An 18,469-nucleotide genomic window follows, 5' to 3' on the forward strand; every position below is an offset into this window, starting at 1 on the left:
TGAGGCATGGCTTCTGCCTGTGGCGGTGTTCCAGATCAGGTGCATTGACTGAGACTCAAAACAGCATTTGCAGATACTTCTGGAGCACATCCAACTCCAAGGTACACAGCTCACCAGGGGCTGCTTCGACTTTTACTCCCAGACAGTCTGATGACATCAGGAAAATCATTTCTTACCAAAAAAAAAAGAAAAGAAAAGAAAAGAAAGAAGAAGAAGAAAAAGAAAAAATGCGAAGTATGATTTTCATATAATCGTCCGAGGAGCTCAGTAATGATGTGCGCAGAGGGTGTACAGTGATTCATAGCTGCCCACTCAGCTCCCAAGGAAGTTTCCGAAGCTGATGCTAAATCATTCCAGGTCATTATTGGCATCAGGGCCTTGGAAGCTGTTCTGATTGCAAAAGCAGTCTTGCTTTCCTGAGAAAGGTAGCGGATCCCCCTCATCTGGGAGATCCTGGGTCCATGGAAGAATGTGGCATTTGAGAAATATCTTGAATACAGGTATAGTTTCTCAGTAGGAAAATAAGACTTCATTTCTCCGCACAGACTTTTATGAACGAAGTTTGTTCTTATTTGGTTCTTCTCTGTCATATGTCTCTAATGAAATGCTATCTTCAGTTCGTAGTTAAGCCTCCATTAAAAATGTTGATGAGGCCGGGGCATGGTGGCGAATGCCTTCAATCCCAGCTCTCAGGAGGCAAAGGGGAAGCAATCCTGGCCTACATAGCAAGTTCCAGGCCTGCCAGGACTACATAGAGAAAGGCCTAGGGGTGCAGTTTTATAGATCTTTGTATCAAACACCCATTTGGATTTTTAAGGGTGGCAAATATTTCCAAAAAATGGCCAAAATAGATACTCATTTCCTTCGGTGACTCACTTGAAATGAATTGTTGGTTGAAATCCAGTGAGCCCTGGCAGGTCTCCACTTCCCAGGGAGCACCATAGTAATTACAGCTTGCTGGCATCCTCCTCAATGGTTTTAGAAGGGGTACCAAGACTTAAGCACTCAAAGCAATTGAGTCATCCTCTACGCTTGAATGTACTCACTTCCTTTAGTTCTGGCCAAAGGTTTTTGAGAGATTTTCTTGTGAACTTCCGTTGCTGGTGTAAGCGGTAGAAAAACAGAAGGCAGTAGCCAGGATTGGGTTGCCACAACAGAAGAAGAGATAAGTGAATTAGTGGGAAAGTCGTAGGAGGGAGTGGGAGATTTCAGCCTTAACTCCACTATAGCTTTCCCTTAGACCTAGATTTTATGTGTTCAGTGCAGATGTTGTAAAAAGCTACCAGCAAGTTTAGTGAATTCCATTATCTTCTAACTTCAAAAGTAACATATAAACAACTTTTTTTAAGTTGAATGAGTCTCCATCCCCCATCTCAAAAAATATTGTTTAAGGAATTTTTCTAGCACCTGAATTTGACCTAAGATATCATCCCCGATGGCCTCCTAAAGACTTACCCAATGAGGAAGAAATTGTGGGATGGAAAGCCAAAGTAGTGCTACAGGATAATAACAAGAGTAGCCATGAGGAAATTTGGCTGTCTTTTGCAAAAATGAACAACAGCCACTAGATTATCAGTGTACTGAGAGAACAGAAGTTTTCTCCATGAGGAAAGGCTAGCATAGATTGGATTGGAGAAGCATGAAGAACGTCTCTCCCCTAAGAGCCATGTCAATCAAATCTCTAATGATTTTATCCCCAAATAAGTCTGTATCCTCACTATGCGGGTGATGGTAGGACTTCAACATATGAATTTGAACATTTTACCCATAATGAACTTTAACTTGCACAGACCCTAAAGCAAACCATACTCTTGAGGGTTCTTGGGCTGTGCTATACCAGGTGAAGAGGGAAGGTCTGGTTGGAACCAAGAAGCACTTCTGTATGATCATGCCTGGGAGTTGTCAACAAAACTATCAGAAGGAACAGATCGAAAGCTAATGTCTAGAAGACCTCTGTAATTCCTTTTCTTATTTTAAATCACTTTCATATCCAATCGCGTGTTCATGACTGTGTTGTCTTACTTGAGTGTGTGTTTGTACGTGTGCACACATGTGCACACATCTCGTGTGTATTCTCACAGACATTTGCAAGTGTATGTGGAAAGCCAGAGGTCAGCCTTGTACATCGTTCCACAGGATTCATCATCGTGTATTTTGAGACAGTTTCTCACTGGTACTTGGAGCCAGCCAATTAGGCCAGGCTGTCTGGCCAGTGAGCTCCAGCGTTCTGCCCATCTCTACCTCCCAGTAGAGCTGAGCACTTTACCGGCTGAGCCCTCTCCCCATCCTTGTGGAGCCTTAAGGAAGGTCTTTTCCAAAACTGCATTGCATCTACTTTCTATCCTGATATAAAGAATAATACCTCTTAAGCACAGTAGGCCCCCATTGTCTGCAGTTTTACTAAGGATTTAGTTCTGTGTAGCCAATTGCATTTTGAAAGTAACAAGTGGAGCTATCCAGAAGCAAACATTAACCACCTTAAACTGCACGTCTTTCTTAATAGAGAGGTAAAAATCATACAGTGAGGCTCTGTGTCCTTCCTGGGAGGTGAGTTGAATTTTGTCGAACGTATCCACACTGTACGTGCTACCTGCTCATGGGTTACTGAGGAAACACCTCCATTAAAAGAATAACTGCCAAGGTATTTCAGTACTTACGTTTTTAATGACTCTTAGCCTACTTAATAGTTGTGCCCTTAGTGTAAAAGTTCTTATTCTCATAGTTTATTAGAGTATTATAATTGTTCTATCTAACTCTTAGATATTGTTGTTAATCTCTTTCTGTGCTTAAATTATGTTAAATTTTATTGTTAAGTATGCATGTATGGGGAACAAAATATGGATGAGCTATATATGGTCTCATGTTGTCTGTGTTTCCAGCTGTTAGCACCTGTTCCTTCATGGATAAGGGGGACAACTGAGAAATATTTTAGTAAGTCAGAGTAGAGCTACCTCAGAGTCATAGAAAATCTTTTTTTTTTTCTTTTTGAGACAGGGTCTCTCTACATAGCCCTGGCAGGCCTGTAACTCACAAGGTAGACCAGGCTGACCTTAAACTCCTGCCTCTGCCTCCTGGGTGCTAGGATTAAAGGTGCAAGTCATAGATGTTTAAAGGCAAAGAGGACCATAGAAGTTATCTGCTGCCAAACGCTTTGTTTTACATAGAAAAAAAAAAAAAAAAGGGATGCTCTGAGGCCATGACTTAGCCAAGATCAGACATAGCCCAGACATGAACAAGGTCCAGACCCTAGACTTTGAGCTCCATTCTGTGGTTTTTTAAGAGAGTCTAGCTTTGGTGAGTTAAAGAACACAAAGGTGGATCCACCATTCTGACTCATCCTTTGGGCTTACAGCTGGAAACCTCTAGTGACCAAATTCCCAAGGCATCTTAAAATAGCCTCTGTGGTCTACACTACCCGGCTCATGCTTTCCTTTCTCCTCCCAGCCTTTCCAGTCAGTAAGAGTCTGCTTAGCAGTGTGTGACCCCCAATTCTTCTTTGTCTTCCTGTAGACCATGTGACTACAAAGAGGCCTCTGGGATTCCGCTTCCTTCTTTCCTGTCGGCCATCCTTAACTTCCTTGCTGATGGAAAGTTTGCCTGAGCAGAACCAGTCACTTCTATTTTCCACTTTATCTTCTATTACCATGTCTACCTCACCTCCTGGAAACCCTCCCGCAAGCACAGGCTGTCATGTGGATCTGGCTCAGCGGTTGTCCCACTCCTAAACTTCCACCAAGCCAGTAACTGAGCATAAATCATAGTGGAGAAGAGGATTGGTTTCCTGAGACCCCTCCTTTAGCTGCCCACTGACGTGGCTGACCTTCAGTTCTTGGTGACTTCAAAATTATCCTGACCGTCTGCTTTTTCTCTCTTGTAGCAGCCTTCCAGTCACTTCTGATCCTCTCACCCCTCCTCCCCTTCTTGATCTCCTCTTCAGTGATGTGGAGCTTTCTCTGCCCTAATTTCTCATTCCAATTCTTCTCTAAATGTAACCAAATCTCAGGTTATCACTTTTGCTACCCCATGATATATTATTTGATCCCCATCTATGGCTATTGCCTCTTTCAAGGGTATTTTGAAAAAATATAAATTACATTGAAAAAATATAAATTATATTTTGAAAAAATATAAATTACTGTGTTAGCACTGCAAGTCCATTCTTGGGTTCTGAATGGTGAACACAAGAGTTATTAGGACAGGGTTCTTTCTGCTGACAGAGTCCACTCTGAGGCTCTACACCAAAGCGTCAAGAAAGAATCTCCCCCAGTAGCAGCTGGGGCCGGAGGGTGTCAACAGGATCAGGGCCCCAATCCCTGCTTATACCAGTATATGGATTCTGTATAGTCCAACTTATATAGCTACAGAGCACCTGAAATATGGCCAGCCTGGATGAGTTAAAGCATAACACCTACTGTGAGATAAAGAATATACACCATGATGTGACTCTTTATGTAGCTTGCCTGCCGAAATAACATCTGAAATATGCTGGTCCTATATCTAGTGCTGAAATCTACCTTGGGAATTGACCTGGTTTCTTCTTGTGTTCTGTGAAGAGGCCACTAGAAAATGGAAAGCTATGAAGGTGGTTTCAGTATGTTTGTATTGAAGGCACCACTGCAACCCCTCCTAGCATGTCCATCCCAGGACAAGTGCCATCTTCCACCCCATGGAAGCCTAGAGCTTTGCTAAGTTAATACAGAGGAAGAGTCTCAGTTTCCTGCTCCAATACTAATTACATTCCTCATGCAGATACGAATGTGCCTTTACTTGCTATAGCTGTGTTTGCCAACTAGGGCCTGAGCATCATCACAGAACATTTAGGGTTAAGTAGACATGTCTTTTCTTGGATTGAATCCTACCAGGGTTAGAACAGGAACATTTTTTTTTGGTCTAAAACAAATGGTTTATAAACAAACAAATAAAACAAATCTGTATTCAACTCTAACAGGAAAGGGTTATTTTGGCTTCTATTGTTGGGTGACCTTTACATAAAAGATTTCTACAAAAAGCACTGAGATGCTTATAATTGTTTTATGCTCTTGAAGTGGCAGTGGTGAGTTTGTCTAATGTATATTAAAGGCCTTCTGTTGTATGAGAAGAGGCCTACGCCACACATGCAACTTGGTATAGACCATATGAGAAACAGTAGACACTTTTATAATCACTATTCTATTTTTAAAAATTTCTATTTTATAAAAATTTTCACAATATCTAAAAAGGTTCTGTTAGCACCCAGGATACTGGCTAATGTAAATTTTATACTTGTCATTATGCTATGCTTAGCTCAGATTTTGCTCTGGGAGAAATTTTGTAATAGCTGGTTCAAGACAAATAAGATGGCTCAGCAGATGAAAGAGCCTCCTACCAAAGCTGAAGATATGAGTTCAGTCCCCAGGAAGCATAACATGGAAGGAAAGAAACAACTCCCAATAGTTGTCCTCTGACCTCCACATGCATGCCATGGTGTGTGTGCATGCACGCACACACACATATACACACACACACACACACACACACACACACACACACACACACATATATATATATACACATACATATACATATATATACATACATACACACATATATACATATATGTGTATAAGTATATATATACATATATGTATATATACATATATGTGTGTATGTATGTATATATACATATATATGTTTATATATATGTGTGTATATGTATAAATATCATATATGTATTTTTAAAGATTAAAGCTGGCTTAAGCAGGGCTTGGTGGTATATGTCTATGGTTTAAGCACTAGGGAGACTGAAGCCATCATGAGTTTGAGACTAGCCTGGGTTGCAAAGCAAAATCCCTGTCTTAAAACCAAAACAAACCCACCACAATAAATAAATGAAATAAAATAAACAGCTAGTTTAGCCATTTAAAATTGGCTTTAATACTTAGGTCGTCTTAAAATAACAACTCCAGAGTCTGTGTAACGATTGAAACTCCCCAAAAGACTATGCAGTTTGGCAGATGTTTCTCCATGAATGAGAAAGAAGAGTTGGGAAAGGGAGTAAAAGAAAAAATGTATATACCATGAATTTGTGCGGCTGCCTTCTTATAGCAGAAAGTGATGCCACCTAGGGAAACACAACACTTTGCCCTGAAGCCACAGGATGGAAGGCCAGAGGAAAGCCAGAGGACGGAAGGCCAGGCAAACACCAGGCAGCAACCACTGGGAATCACATTAAAAATCTGCCACATAATAGATATTCTGCCAATGTTAGTGGCTCCCTTGAAGAGGTTGCAGTGTTGAATACCTCAGTTATTCCCAGGTGATTTTTGACTCATTTCCAGATTCCTACTCTCTTGATAGAAAACATTCCAGAGCCCTCTGCCTCCCTCTGTGTTTTCAAATTCTATCTCCATGTTCATATAATGCCAAATATAGTAGCTGTTTCGTTTGGGGTTGTTTTCTCCATCTTGTTGCTTGTTATATCATCTATTTAGCTCTCTGCCATCCTTCCTGCCCATCCTGGAATGCACTCAAAGGATCGGGCAGTGTTTTTCTTCAAGAGTTTATGTCAGCAAACATTCATAACCGCCTACACTTTGCCAGATACCACACTGAATTCTGAAGATGAATGTAACAGGTCTGTGCTCCAAAGGGACTTTCAGTGGAGTAAAAATTTAAGAATAAGAAAAGGAGAAAAGTTAAAAAGTCCCTTTCTTTAAACAAATGCTTATTAAGCACTTATTATGTGCCGAATATTCATATGTGTCAGAAAAGCATCAATCACTGAAGCAGACCAAATGTCTGCTGTTTAGGAGTTTGCATTCTCCCAGAACGAACAAACAACAGAAAATGAGTTAGGTAATTATACATTATGCATTGTTATTAATTTGGAAGGTTATAAATACTATGAGAGGAAATGTAATGGAGAAAAGGGGCAGTGCAGGGTTTTTAGAAAGCTAATAGGAATGGTATCTGAAGTGAGGTGTTAAGAAGGTACCAGCTGAGATGTGACAGTAAGATTGTGCGATGGTTGACTTTACTATTTAACTTGACAGAACCTATACTTGCCTGAGAAATGTCTCTAAGAGGAATTTTCTCCATTGGGTTAACCTTTTGGCCATGTCTATGGGGTACTGTCTTAGCTGAGTTAAACGATGAGGGAAGGACTGGCCCACTGTTGGTAGCACCATTCCCTAAGCAAAGGCTCTGGAACTATTTAAAGAGTGGAGTGGCTACGCTGAGCACAAGAGAGGCACCGAGCAAGGAAGCAAGCATTCATGCATCATTTCCTCTTTGCTCTTGACTGTAGATCTAATGGTTAGCTACTTCAAGCTCCTGTCACTAGGACCTCTCTCCCACATGATATTCAATGACCTAGAACTGTAAGGTGAAATGCCCCTACCCCCCCCCCCCCACACACACACACTTTTTCTCCTAAATTGCTTTTTGTCAGGCTATTATATCAGCGAAAGAAATGAAACTAGGACAGGTAGCAACTATGAGGCTTTCTAGGCTGAGATCATCTCAGCAATGGAAGCAGTGAATGTAATGGCCTGACATAAGAAGGTCCTGGTCTTTGCTTATTTGTTTGTTTTGTAACCCAGACTAGCTTTTCACTCATTTTGTAGCCCACACTGTCCTTGAACTCAAGGGTTCCCTACCCCAGCTTCCCAGGTGCTGAGATTATGCTTGGCCTTCCAAGTTTCAATTTTAGGAACCTCAAGGAGGCCAATGCCAACATGAGGGACCAAGGAAACGGTCTCAGGAGAAAAGGTTGGAAATGGTAGGACACTATTAGGACTTTGGGTTTTGCTCTTGAGTCAAACAAAAAGCCGCCAAGAGTTAGCAGAAGAGTGATACTATTTAAGTTCAAATAGCATCACTCAAACTGTCAAATCAGTAAAAGATTCAACAGAAACAAGAATGATCAGTGAAACTAGGAAGCTACTGAAATAAATCAGGTAAGGGATGATCCATGGACTAGTTTGATGCCAGTGGAGACAGTGAGATATGATCCAATTGTAGGTCTGATATGAAGGCCAAACCAAGAATATTTGTTGATGAAGCGGGTGTGAGCCAAAAGAGAAGGCAATAGTGATTAAAGAGAGAATAATCAGAATTGTGCCGTAGTAGCCAGGAATGAGGACAAGAAAGACGAAGGAAAAATGCAGGTTTTGAGAGGGAGACCCAGAGTTTATTATCGGTTCAGTAATTAAGTCTTAAATACCTATTAGACATCTACGTAATCTGGGTAATCTGGTCTAGAATTCAGGGGAGAAGTTTAGGCTAGCGATATAAAAGCAGGATTCATTACCCTATAGATGATTGTAAAGCCATAACAGTGGATGAGCTCATCAAAGGGAGAGTTTAATTAGAAGAGATGTCAAAGGTGCCTGAGCCCAAGGGCATTCTGACTTGAAGTCGGGGAATGGTAGAACCTAACAAGGGAAAGCAGTGAGGTAAGAGGAAATTTAGGACTGTGCTGGGTGTGGAATAAAAAAAAAAAAAAAAAAAAAAATGTTTCTAACTAGTATGGAAAGTGAGTCACTTATCAAAGAATGCTGAGCCGTCCAGAAGGCCGAGAGCTGAGGGCTAGTCCTCTAATGAGAGCCAGCAGTTACTTCCAGGTGAGTGCCAACAGCTTCACAGGTGGGTTCAAAGAAAGCGGGAAGAAACAGACTTGAAGACAGCGAGTGTCAATGTTTAAAGATTTTTACAATAAAAAGGAAGCATGAAGGTAGGTTCCAATATCTAAGGGGGAGACAGGAATTCCAGAAAAGGATTTTATGCCGTGGCAAGGATTCCAGAGAAAGAAAGATAGAGAGATAGAGAAGAAGGTTCCTGGGTTTTAAACTGTGCAGATGGAGATGGGACGTAGTCCTTGTTTCCTTGTTTTTATCTCCATGGATACGTGAAGATTAAGAAGAGATTAAGAACAACAAACTGAGAACATGACTAAAGAAGCTGAAGATGGGATAGCATAATCGTATTGACCTGTTTCCCCATGTGCACAATACTCACACATATACAAAAATTAACTTTGCATTTTAACGGGAAAAATATCCCAATGTTTGCATTATTAACTTATGTCATTGTCATCGTGAACGTTTAGACTGGACATAGTAGCTAAAACAAGTCTGTGATTACTGATAAATTTGAGTATAAGTAATTCTATCCAGACAACACCAAAATAATTATCATGCTACTAAGTTGTGATTGCAAAATAAATAAAAGTAGAAATTCTAGATAATAAATATAATATTTTAACAGTTTTGAGTTTCACATCAGAAGGTTGGGTTTGCACATAGACAACACTAAGATGAAGCAGATACTTTCAGGACAGATGAGTCATGTGATCATTTTGGTTTTAATGAGGTTCTCAATGAAAAGCTGGGTCAGTATAACATACCTCAGGCCAGCTGGGGACTGAGATGAGGTTTATGGTGAATAGTGAAGATAGACAGTAACTTGATAAAGTAGCCTGTCCTAAAGCATTCATGTTAGGAACCCTTTCAATTCAGCTTGAGATGTGTAGGTGAAAGTCTTTGCCAAAATCAAATCACGTCCCTTCATTTCAGTTTGTACAATCGCTCCTCAAAGTGCTCAGTTTGGGGCTGGGATATTTACCACTAGTGTAGAGTAGTTACAATATATATAACATATAATAGTTAACCACTGTTAGGCAGCTTTGTGCTGTCAGAGCCCCTTGGCCACAGAGTACTCATTTGGGGAAAAGATCGCTTTAGCCATGAGATCCCATGGATTTAAGTAGCAAGGCTGGATTTATTAGCTTTGTGGACTTCCTTGGGAACTGGGCCTACTGAACACATGATGTGACTGCGACACCAGAGCCTTGGAAATTAAAGGCGACTTCTTTTTTTAAATTTTGAGGTCCACGTAAGACTCTTCTAGCATGCCTATGGTAGAGAACAATTTAAAAGTCCGATGCTGTTGCAAAGTCTTTGACAAACAGAAAAACACTTGCTTGGTTAGTTAATCTTTGGTAGTCATTTTAAAAATTCTAACTCAGTTCAGTGATATTTCTCCTGTGAAATTAAGCAAGTGCACAGAGATGATTTTCCAGCAGCTATTAGAGTAAACCTCTTGCATCTGATGGTCATTGAAACTAAAGAATTCTATAGGAGAGATAATGTAAAAGAAGGAAGACAGGAGTAAGGACTCTGTCAAAATTAATAAAACACTTCTCCTGCCTCCTTTTATCTAAAATAAATTAAAGGGTTTTCCTTTTAGCTAGACCATGATTGGGAATTTAAAAAATGTATATATGGATGAAAAGCAAGTATATATATATATATTTTTTTTTTTCTCAATATCGTTTAGAGAACACACAGAAAATTTCCAAAGAATTCAACTGAAGTGTATCCTGCCAAAACCGTTCTCAAATCAGTTCCTCATCTTTAATTTCAATGTTTCATTTCTTGGATGCCCTGAGGTTGTTTATCCTATGCCCCTGCCATATGAAAGCATGATCTTTCACACATTGATCACAGCTTTCTCTGTGGCTTTGTTAATTCTGCCCCCTTCCCTGCTTCAATAGGCAGTGGCATTCTTAAGTAAGTCATAACTTGTTGAGACAATTGGATCAATAAAATGAATAACCTAGTTTTGTGTAAAGTGCCAGTCAATCGTATGAGAGCTGCTTTCCTGGAATCATCTACCAGCTTTTGGCATCAGTTTATGAGTTTCTTAAATGGGCCGTAGAGAATACAACTGGCAGAGGTAGCACAAGCTCTGTTCATCTCCTACCCTCTGGCAGTTATTAAGAACTTACATTAAAAAAAATTAAAGGGCTAGAGAGAGGGCTCAGCAGATAAAAGCTCTTGCCACACAAGCCTGGTGACCTGGTCCCCACAACTCATGTAAAGGTAGAAGGAGAGAATTAAGTCCACAAACCTATTTTCTGACCTCCACCCTGTGCTATATAGCAGACATGCCTCTCCCCACCCCTGCCCTGCTCCACTCCACACATGATAATAATAAATTAGTTAAAAACAAAACAAAAAAAATCAAAAGGAAATCCTGCAGTCTGTTTACCAGATACATGGTTTGTTGAATTTTTATTAAAAATATTTAATATAATATATCAGACCTAAAGTTTACATTTAACTTGATATGTGGCAGTTTGAGACTGAAGAAGGCTACCAAGTTATAGTACTAAAGATATCAAATATGTACTTTATAGCTGGTATGTCTATATAAATCACTGTGTTCTGGGACACACAATGCGTGTTTCCCATCAGGGGCTAGAAATACTTAATAAAAAATATCCTTAAGATAGGTCAGTGATTAAGAGTACACAGTGGTCTTGTAGCGGACCCTAGTTTGGTTCCCAGCACCCACACGAGGAGCACAAAATTGCCTGAGATTCTAGGTCCAGGGTCTCCAACATCCTCTTCTAGCCTCTGTGGGCACTGTATTAACATACACGAACACACAGAGAAACACACATATACACTTTTTTTTTTAAATCTTTAAAATGTTACAGTAAAAGTTCATAAGTGGTTGAGTTGACACTACACTAGAAAAATGAAGTATGGAAGCATACAGGAAAAAAAATTGTTGAATTAAAGGCAATAGGTTGTATGGTTGTTTGAATGATAATGGCCCCTGTAAGTTTGTGTATTTGAACACTTGCTCCCTATCTGGTAGTGCAGTTTGGGAAGGAGTGGGAGGTATGGCCTTGATAGGACGAGGTGTGTTACTGAGGTGGGGTTTGGGGTTTAAAAACCCATGTGATTTCCAAGTGGGCTCTCTCTGTGACATATATCAAGGTGTAAGCTCTCAGCTACTGCTTCAGCGCCATGCCTGCCTGCACGATGCCTTGCTCCCGCCATGATGGTCCCAGACTCTCACCCTCTGATGCTGTAAGCTCCAGATAAGCGTTTTCTTCTATAAGTTGCCTTGGTCAGGGTGTCTTACCCCAGCAATAGAAAAGTTACTAAGACAGGAGGCTTCACAATGGATATAAGCCTTTAGTAGAAGCCTTGAGCTATGAATTTTAAAAGTAAGGAATCAAATGATGCACAATGTACTTTTGTCAAGTACCAAGATTTCTAATATTAATAAAATGCATGAATGCAACACAAATTTACAGCATTTTGCATCTGAGACTGGCTGTGACAATAAAAAACCTACAGTATCACAAAGCGTAGAATGTGTTTTCTGTTTTATAGGAATACCAAATTATGCATGAATGCCAGTAGTTAACTTTTGGCTAACAAGAATAATATGTGTGAGTGCCTTGATCCGTTTCCTAAAACTCAACAAGCCTGTTCAATCAGAATCCACATCACATCGTGGAACCAATGTCTCCACTTCTGTGTAAGACCCTCATGCTTCCAACCCCACCGCTGGTCCCCACCAGCTCACCTCCAAAGTCCTTTTATTTAATGGTGGTGGTAGACACTGAACCAAGGGCCTCGTGCATTCATTCTTAAAATTAAGCCCCCATTCCCAAAATGTCTGGTGTCTAGGAGTAGAGATTCATTTTGATTTTGCGTAAGTAATAATTTGAGCCTGGCTTTCCTCACTGAACAGTGTAAGCATGAGACACATCCACATGTCAGAAGTGACAGAATGCCCATTCTCAGTGTTCAGTTGTGCATTCTATTCCATTGTTTTACTACAACTTATATATAACATTTATTTAACTTCATTATATGTATGTGGGTGTTTGGAGTGCTCTGTATGTGTGTGTGTGTGTGTGTGTGTGTGTGTGCTCTGCTACCCTCAGATGCTACTGGAAACAATGACTGCTTTCTAGTGTGTACATCCATGACCATCCACAACTCAAGTGTGTCTTTTACATAAGAACAAGAGGGAAGTAAGGCAGGAGAGAGACTACCAGATTCATAAAATTCTCTGTTTTTAGTTTGTTTTGGTTTTGTTCTTTGTTTGGTTTGGGTTTGGGGTTTGTTTGTTTGTTTGTTTGTTTGTTTGTAAAAGTGTTTGTGTATCCTAGGCTGGCTCACCTCAAATTTACTATCTAGCTGAGGATGGTATCTTATGCTTATAAACCCTGAATTTGGGAGACTGAGCAGGAGCTGTGAGAGGCTAAGGTCAGCCTAGGATAGAATCACTAAATGAATAAAAATTCATTAAAACTCTTAATTGATAGCAAATCTATAGTCTCATATGTAAATACTTTATATTCACCAAACTTACTAACAATATCTTAATCCAACATCCACAGAAAAAATCCAAAATGGTAAAATAGAGGAAGAGAAATATGATTTGGTTTGTGTAGAAGTTCAAAAGTTAAATGATGGCTCGGTAGGTAAAGGCATCCGCCATCACTCTTGGAGACCTGAGTTTTGGTAGAAGAAGAAAGCTCAGCCCAGGAAATTGCCCTCTGATTTCCCATGCACACCCACATCATACAACACAAAAAAAAAAGTAAATTAACGCTAAATGTGAATAATAGTAAATAATAACAAAACACTTAGCAGTGAAAGTAAATGACTTGTTTGGCAGAGGGGTATGTCATGAGTTTGAATCTCTGCCGCATGTGGATATCCAGAGAGCCAGCCGGGGGATTCCAGAAGATATTTTGTGCCAAGTTTTTGAAAAGCCAAGTTTCTTAAAAAGGGGACCCCGTGTATGCTCTGTTAAGATAATCAAGGCAATTACTTAAGGCACCTTTGAAACATGCTGATTTAAGAAATACACATGTTCACTCTGACACTGTGCCCGGAAGAAGTGCATTCTCCCTTGTCATTAAACATAGAGGGAAAATAACATAGGCAGCTTGGCGACCTACTGGTCATCCAGTGAGGTTCTGAAATAAAAAAGGTGATGTTCCACATTTTAGAAAGTTGGAGGCATAGCAGAAATTAATGAGACATGAGTAGTTCAAAATGAGGGTAATCTAGAGTGAAAATGAATCTTTCAGGCTCTGGAAGATTCTGTGACTTCCTGCCTGTGTTCCCTTCTGAGGGAACTTTTAAGTTCCTGTGAGAACAGCTATGCTGCTGAGGATGGAGCTTCTGTGTTTGTACTTGAAATGGAGACAACCATACAAATCTACATCAGGAGTTGAGGCCATAATCCCAACACTCAGAGAGGCTGAGATGGGAGAATGGAGAGGCCTGCCTGGGTATACAGTAAAACCCAGTCGGGGGGAAGGGAAGAAAAAAGGGAGAAGGAGGAGGAGAGGGGAAGAAAGAATGGGAGAGGGAGAAAGAAAGAGAAAGAGAGAGAAAGTTTTCTTTTCTTTTCAAAATAGAACACATATCCCTGACAGACCAGGTCTGTGAAGTTCGGCTCCCTTGTCTGAGAAGGACTGTGTGAGCAGGAGGTCTCCAAGATACACTGTCTACTGCTGTCATTTGTGAGAAGGAATTGTGGTAGTGGTTAGTGCTTGTCTCAGGATTGCTGTGTTCCAAGGTTGGATCGAAATTCATTCTGTGTGTGGACTTGATCTGTTCTACTACAACGGCTTTTACTAAAACCCACTTTTTGCCTCACAAGAAACAGGGGAATGTGAAGAATCAGTACAGCACAGCCAACACCACTGTGTGTCTGCAACAAATTAGCTGCTACAAAGATGGTGTTTCCCCTTCCTGGGTTCCTGTTGCTCTACAACAGTGGTTCCCAACCTTCCTCATGTTGCGACCTTTTAATGCAGTTCCTCATGTTGTGGTGACCCCCAACCATAAATTCACTTTCATTGCTAGTTTATTAACCATAGTTTTGCTACTGTTATCAATCATAATGTAAATGTCCATGTTTTCTGATGGTGGCCTTCAACCTCCAGAGAGGCCATGACCCAAAGGTGGAGGACCAAGGCTCAAAAGCTTTTCTACCAGTGATTTTTTGATAACTGGCCACACCCCATCAAAGAGCTGTGAGACAGGTTCCATGTCTATTACTGGACTGTTTGTGTAAGCTCCCTTACAGAGCTGAGACTTAATTCTTAAAATAATTACCACTTTAATTCCTCAGACTCTATAAATTAGTTATAAAAACGGCTACTCCCAAATGATGCCTATAAAATTCATTATTCCCAAAAGAATGGCGCCATATAGATGAAGCACAGTTCTTGTTCTATGGGGGTTGTTGTTATTAGAGTCAGCTTTTTCATGGGTATGACAGTGCAGAGCAATGGTGATCTTCTCAGGCTCGGCTCTGGAAACAAACAGTACTGCTGGACTTTCTCCTGGGTAAGGCTGCTTTCTCCCAAAGACAGTGCTACCATAGGATTCCTTTGGAATTCACTTCAAAAAGAAACATCTCCCTTGCATCTCTGAAAGTCCTCACCTGGAGTATCACCTGGGGAGACATGGACTTCCTGCAAGGGATGGGAGCTTCCTCATCATCTTAAGCTATACCCTCTACAAAGCCTTGACTTGATGCTGCTTCCTAGACATCACCTAGACATCTGCTTTCTTCTGTAGCTAACCTACACTTGAAAGGAAGTAAAGGACTTTCAGGAGTTTGGGCAAATTTCTTTATCCCTACTCACTTCATATCTATTAGACACATTTTAGAGCTGGAAAAGTGGCTCAATGGGTAAGAGCCTTGCCCGGCCTGCTTGAGGACCAGAATTCAGATTTCCAGGATCCACCTAAAAAGCTAAAAATGACTGTGCACACCTGTGACTTTAGCATTGGGCCATGGAGGCAGGCAGAGTAGAGAGAACTCACTAGCCAGCTGCCAGCCTAGCCAAAAATGGGAGCTTCTGGTCCTGTGAAAGACCTTGAATCAAGGTAATACAGAGAACAACAGAGAAAATCACTCAAGTCCTTCAGCCTCCACATGTGCTCACATGAGTGAATGCACACAAAATCACATGTGTGTAACATAAACAGAAGAAGAGGAAGATGAAGGAGAAAGAGAAGGAGAAGAAGAAGAATCAATGTAAGACCTCCCATGTTAGTGAACACCTTTAATTCTTAGTGCTCAGGAGGGAGAGGCAAGCTGATCTCTGTGAATTCAAGGCCAGCCAGTCAGGTCTACATAGTGAGCAGGGAAGATCCCATGGTAAGACCATACCTAAAAACAAAGAAAACAGACAGATAAGCAAACACCAATGTAGGTCAGTTGTGCCTACGTGGTGTACACCATACATAAAAGTTTTACTTAAACCTAAATTAAAAGTTCCTGACATTTTATTAGGCACTTTATTTTCTTGTTTATTGGGCATTTTACTTTCTTGCTTCTTTCTTGAATCCTCATTATAATTTAAGGGGAAAGGCATTTCTTTTTTGCGCTCCTGAACCATGGAAGGATTTTCAGATCTTTGATAAGCTTAGCAATTCACCCTCTCCCCCTGCTCCAACATCTGAGCTAGCTACTCACAGAATGTTCTGGTAGAGAGTACACAGTAGAAAAAAATATTAAACCTTATATAAACCTAAAGTTGGTTGTCTTTCTGATCTCACAGATCACAGCACCCTTAACGATGAAGTTATTGCCTCTGAATCTTAATTATTTCAAGCAATGTAGGAAGGGTAAGGCCTTGGAACCAACCTCCTATGGAAATCACTGACAGTGCCTCATGTTGTTCCTTCAGCATTAGGTGCTGGCAGAACATATTAGCTCACTCTGCCCTATCCAGAAATACACCGCAGGATGAGCTTGTGAAATCGATAGGGCGTGGCCGCTTAGATCTCATTGTTGAGTGCGTAACTTCTGTGCATCAATAGTGGAGCACTATTGATGGATTCTGCTTTAGTGACCAACGCTAGCTTTATTATGTTCCTCTTACCAAACTTGAACCACAAAAATGTTTCTCTTAGTTTTTAATCCTATTAAGAATGTGATGAGGTAAGAGAACATTAATAGGATGAAAAATAAAATCTTGATTTAGATCATCTTCATGATCTAAATGGTTGAAGTTGATGTTTCAACAAGTCAAACTTGGACAAAGCTACAACATAAGTTCAGGGGCCCTGGAATTGACCTGATCCCTAAATCCATAGGCACATAACACATGTTTTTTACTAAATTTCTCCTGCAAGCCAGGCACTATTTCAAGATATTTTATTCATATTAGCTGTTAGTACTTTTTTTTAAGTAGGAATAGAGGAATTACCTACCACATAGGAATTATTTTCTTGTTCTCAGAAAAAAAAAAAAAAAAAAAACAAAAACTCTCTTTTGAAGGATTAATTTCCCCCAATTTTCCATAGATATTTCAACAACACAGCCAAGATTTAAATCTCTGTATATACAAACTCCAAAGCAAAACATAGTACATTTCAATGCCTCTTTCTATAACTCAGATATTAAACTATAAGCATTAGAAAACCAGTATGCCCCATGAAACATATTGAGTTTCTCTGTGAGAAACAAACAAAGCAATGAAGCCTTAAACTGGGGAAGTGTTGCTAGGTTCTAACCACAGCAGTAAAGCCCCTGGGCTTCCCAGTTCCATGTCTCACCATTCCCTCTGATCCACAGTACAACAAAGATGAAGATATATGTATCCGTACTATTCATAGATGAAAAATAAACTTCACGAAAAATTCTAGACCCCATTTCCTATATCCCTGACCTCTACAATGCAAAGAGGAGTATATGCTGCCCTTAACATTAGGATAATAAATTAGACTCTCCTATCAGCTGCCATAACCACAGGGTCACCCTCAGGAAAAACAAAACTCTAAGTCTCTTGAGTTCATTTCCTGAGGGCTGTGGGGATTTTGGGCTGCAATAGGAAGGAGATAGATGGCCAAGGAGAAGGTCAGCCATGTGCCTCTCTGTCAGAAATAATGTCCATTCAGATTTGTGTTGGTGAGGGCCTGACTTTGAATTCTAAAAGCAAGTGTTGTTTATCTGTGTCTCTGCACTGAGGAGGATCAAAAGGAGGCTTATCTGGACTAGAGACAGTTTATTTCCATTTCAGAACAAAGGACAAAAGATACTGGGGTCTTTTCCTTGCTTTGCAATTCCTGTCCCTTCCCCTCCCTTTCCTGATTGGCAGCGATAGCCTGGAGATTAATCTGTGTATTTTAAGCATGAAAATCAATTTCTGGTACTTGTCTCATTTATGTCACAACAGGAAAAAAAAATGTAAAAAGCATCCACTTGCTGCTGAAGGTAAAAACTATTTAAAAGGGACCTCTTGGGCTTTCTTTCCTACCTGATGGTCTAGTGAACTGAACTGAAGGCATCAGGGCAGGATGTACAAGTGGATTCAGAGCTTTGAGAAATTCCTCTAGGGAAATACTATTGGCCACTCCTGATATTAAAATTTGGAAGTCTTGGGTGCCATTCTAATCTAAGGCCTACTTGCTTGTTCAAATGCTTACAAATGGAGATTTCAGGTCATTCATGTAGCCTCACAAAAAGAAAGGGACATACAAGAAGCAGAGCTGATGCTCGTAGCTCATGCCTCTAATTCCAGCACTGGAGAGCCTGATGCCAAGCTGAGCTACACACTCTGTCTGCTTCAAGTACCAAATGATAAGTAATGAAACCACACACACACACACACACACACACACACACACACACACACACACACACA

General features: G+C 40.4%; 1 protein-coding gene across 2 annotated transcripts in view; it reads left to right on the top strand.

Annotated features, from left to right (window-relative positions):
- Nucleotides 1–18,469, top strand: part of Dlc1 (DLC1 Rho GTPase activating protein) — a 384,088-nt gene that overhangs the window by 295,020 nt on the left and 70,599 nt on the right. The window lies entirely within an intron of this gene.

Source organism: Psammomys obesus, unplaced genomic scaffold, assembly GCF_907164565.1.
Source record: "Psammomys obesus unplaced genomic scaffold, mPsaObe1.curated_primary_1811, whole genome shotgun sequence".
Lineage (NCBI taxonomy): Eukaryota > Metazoa > Chordata > Mammalia > Rodentia > Muridae > Psammomys > Psammomys obesus.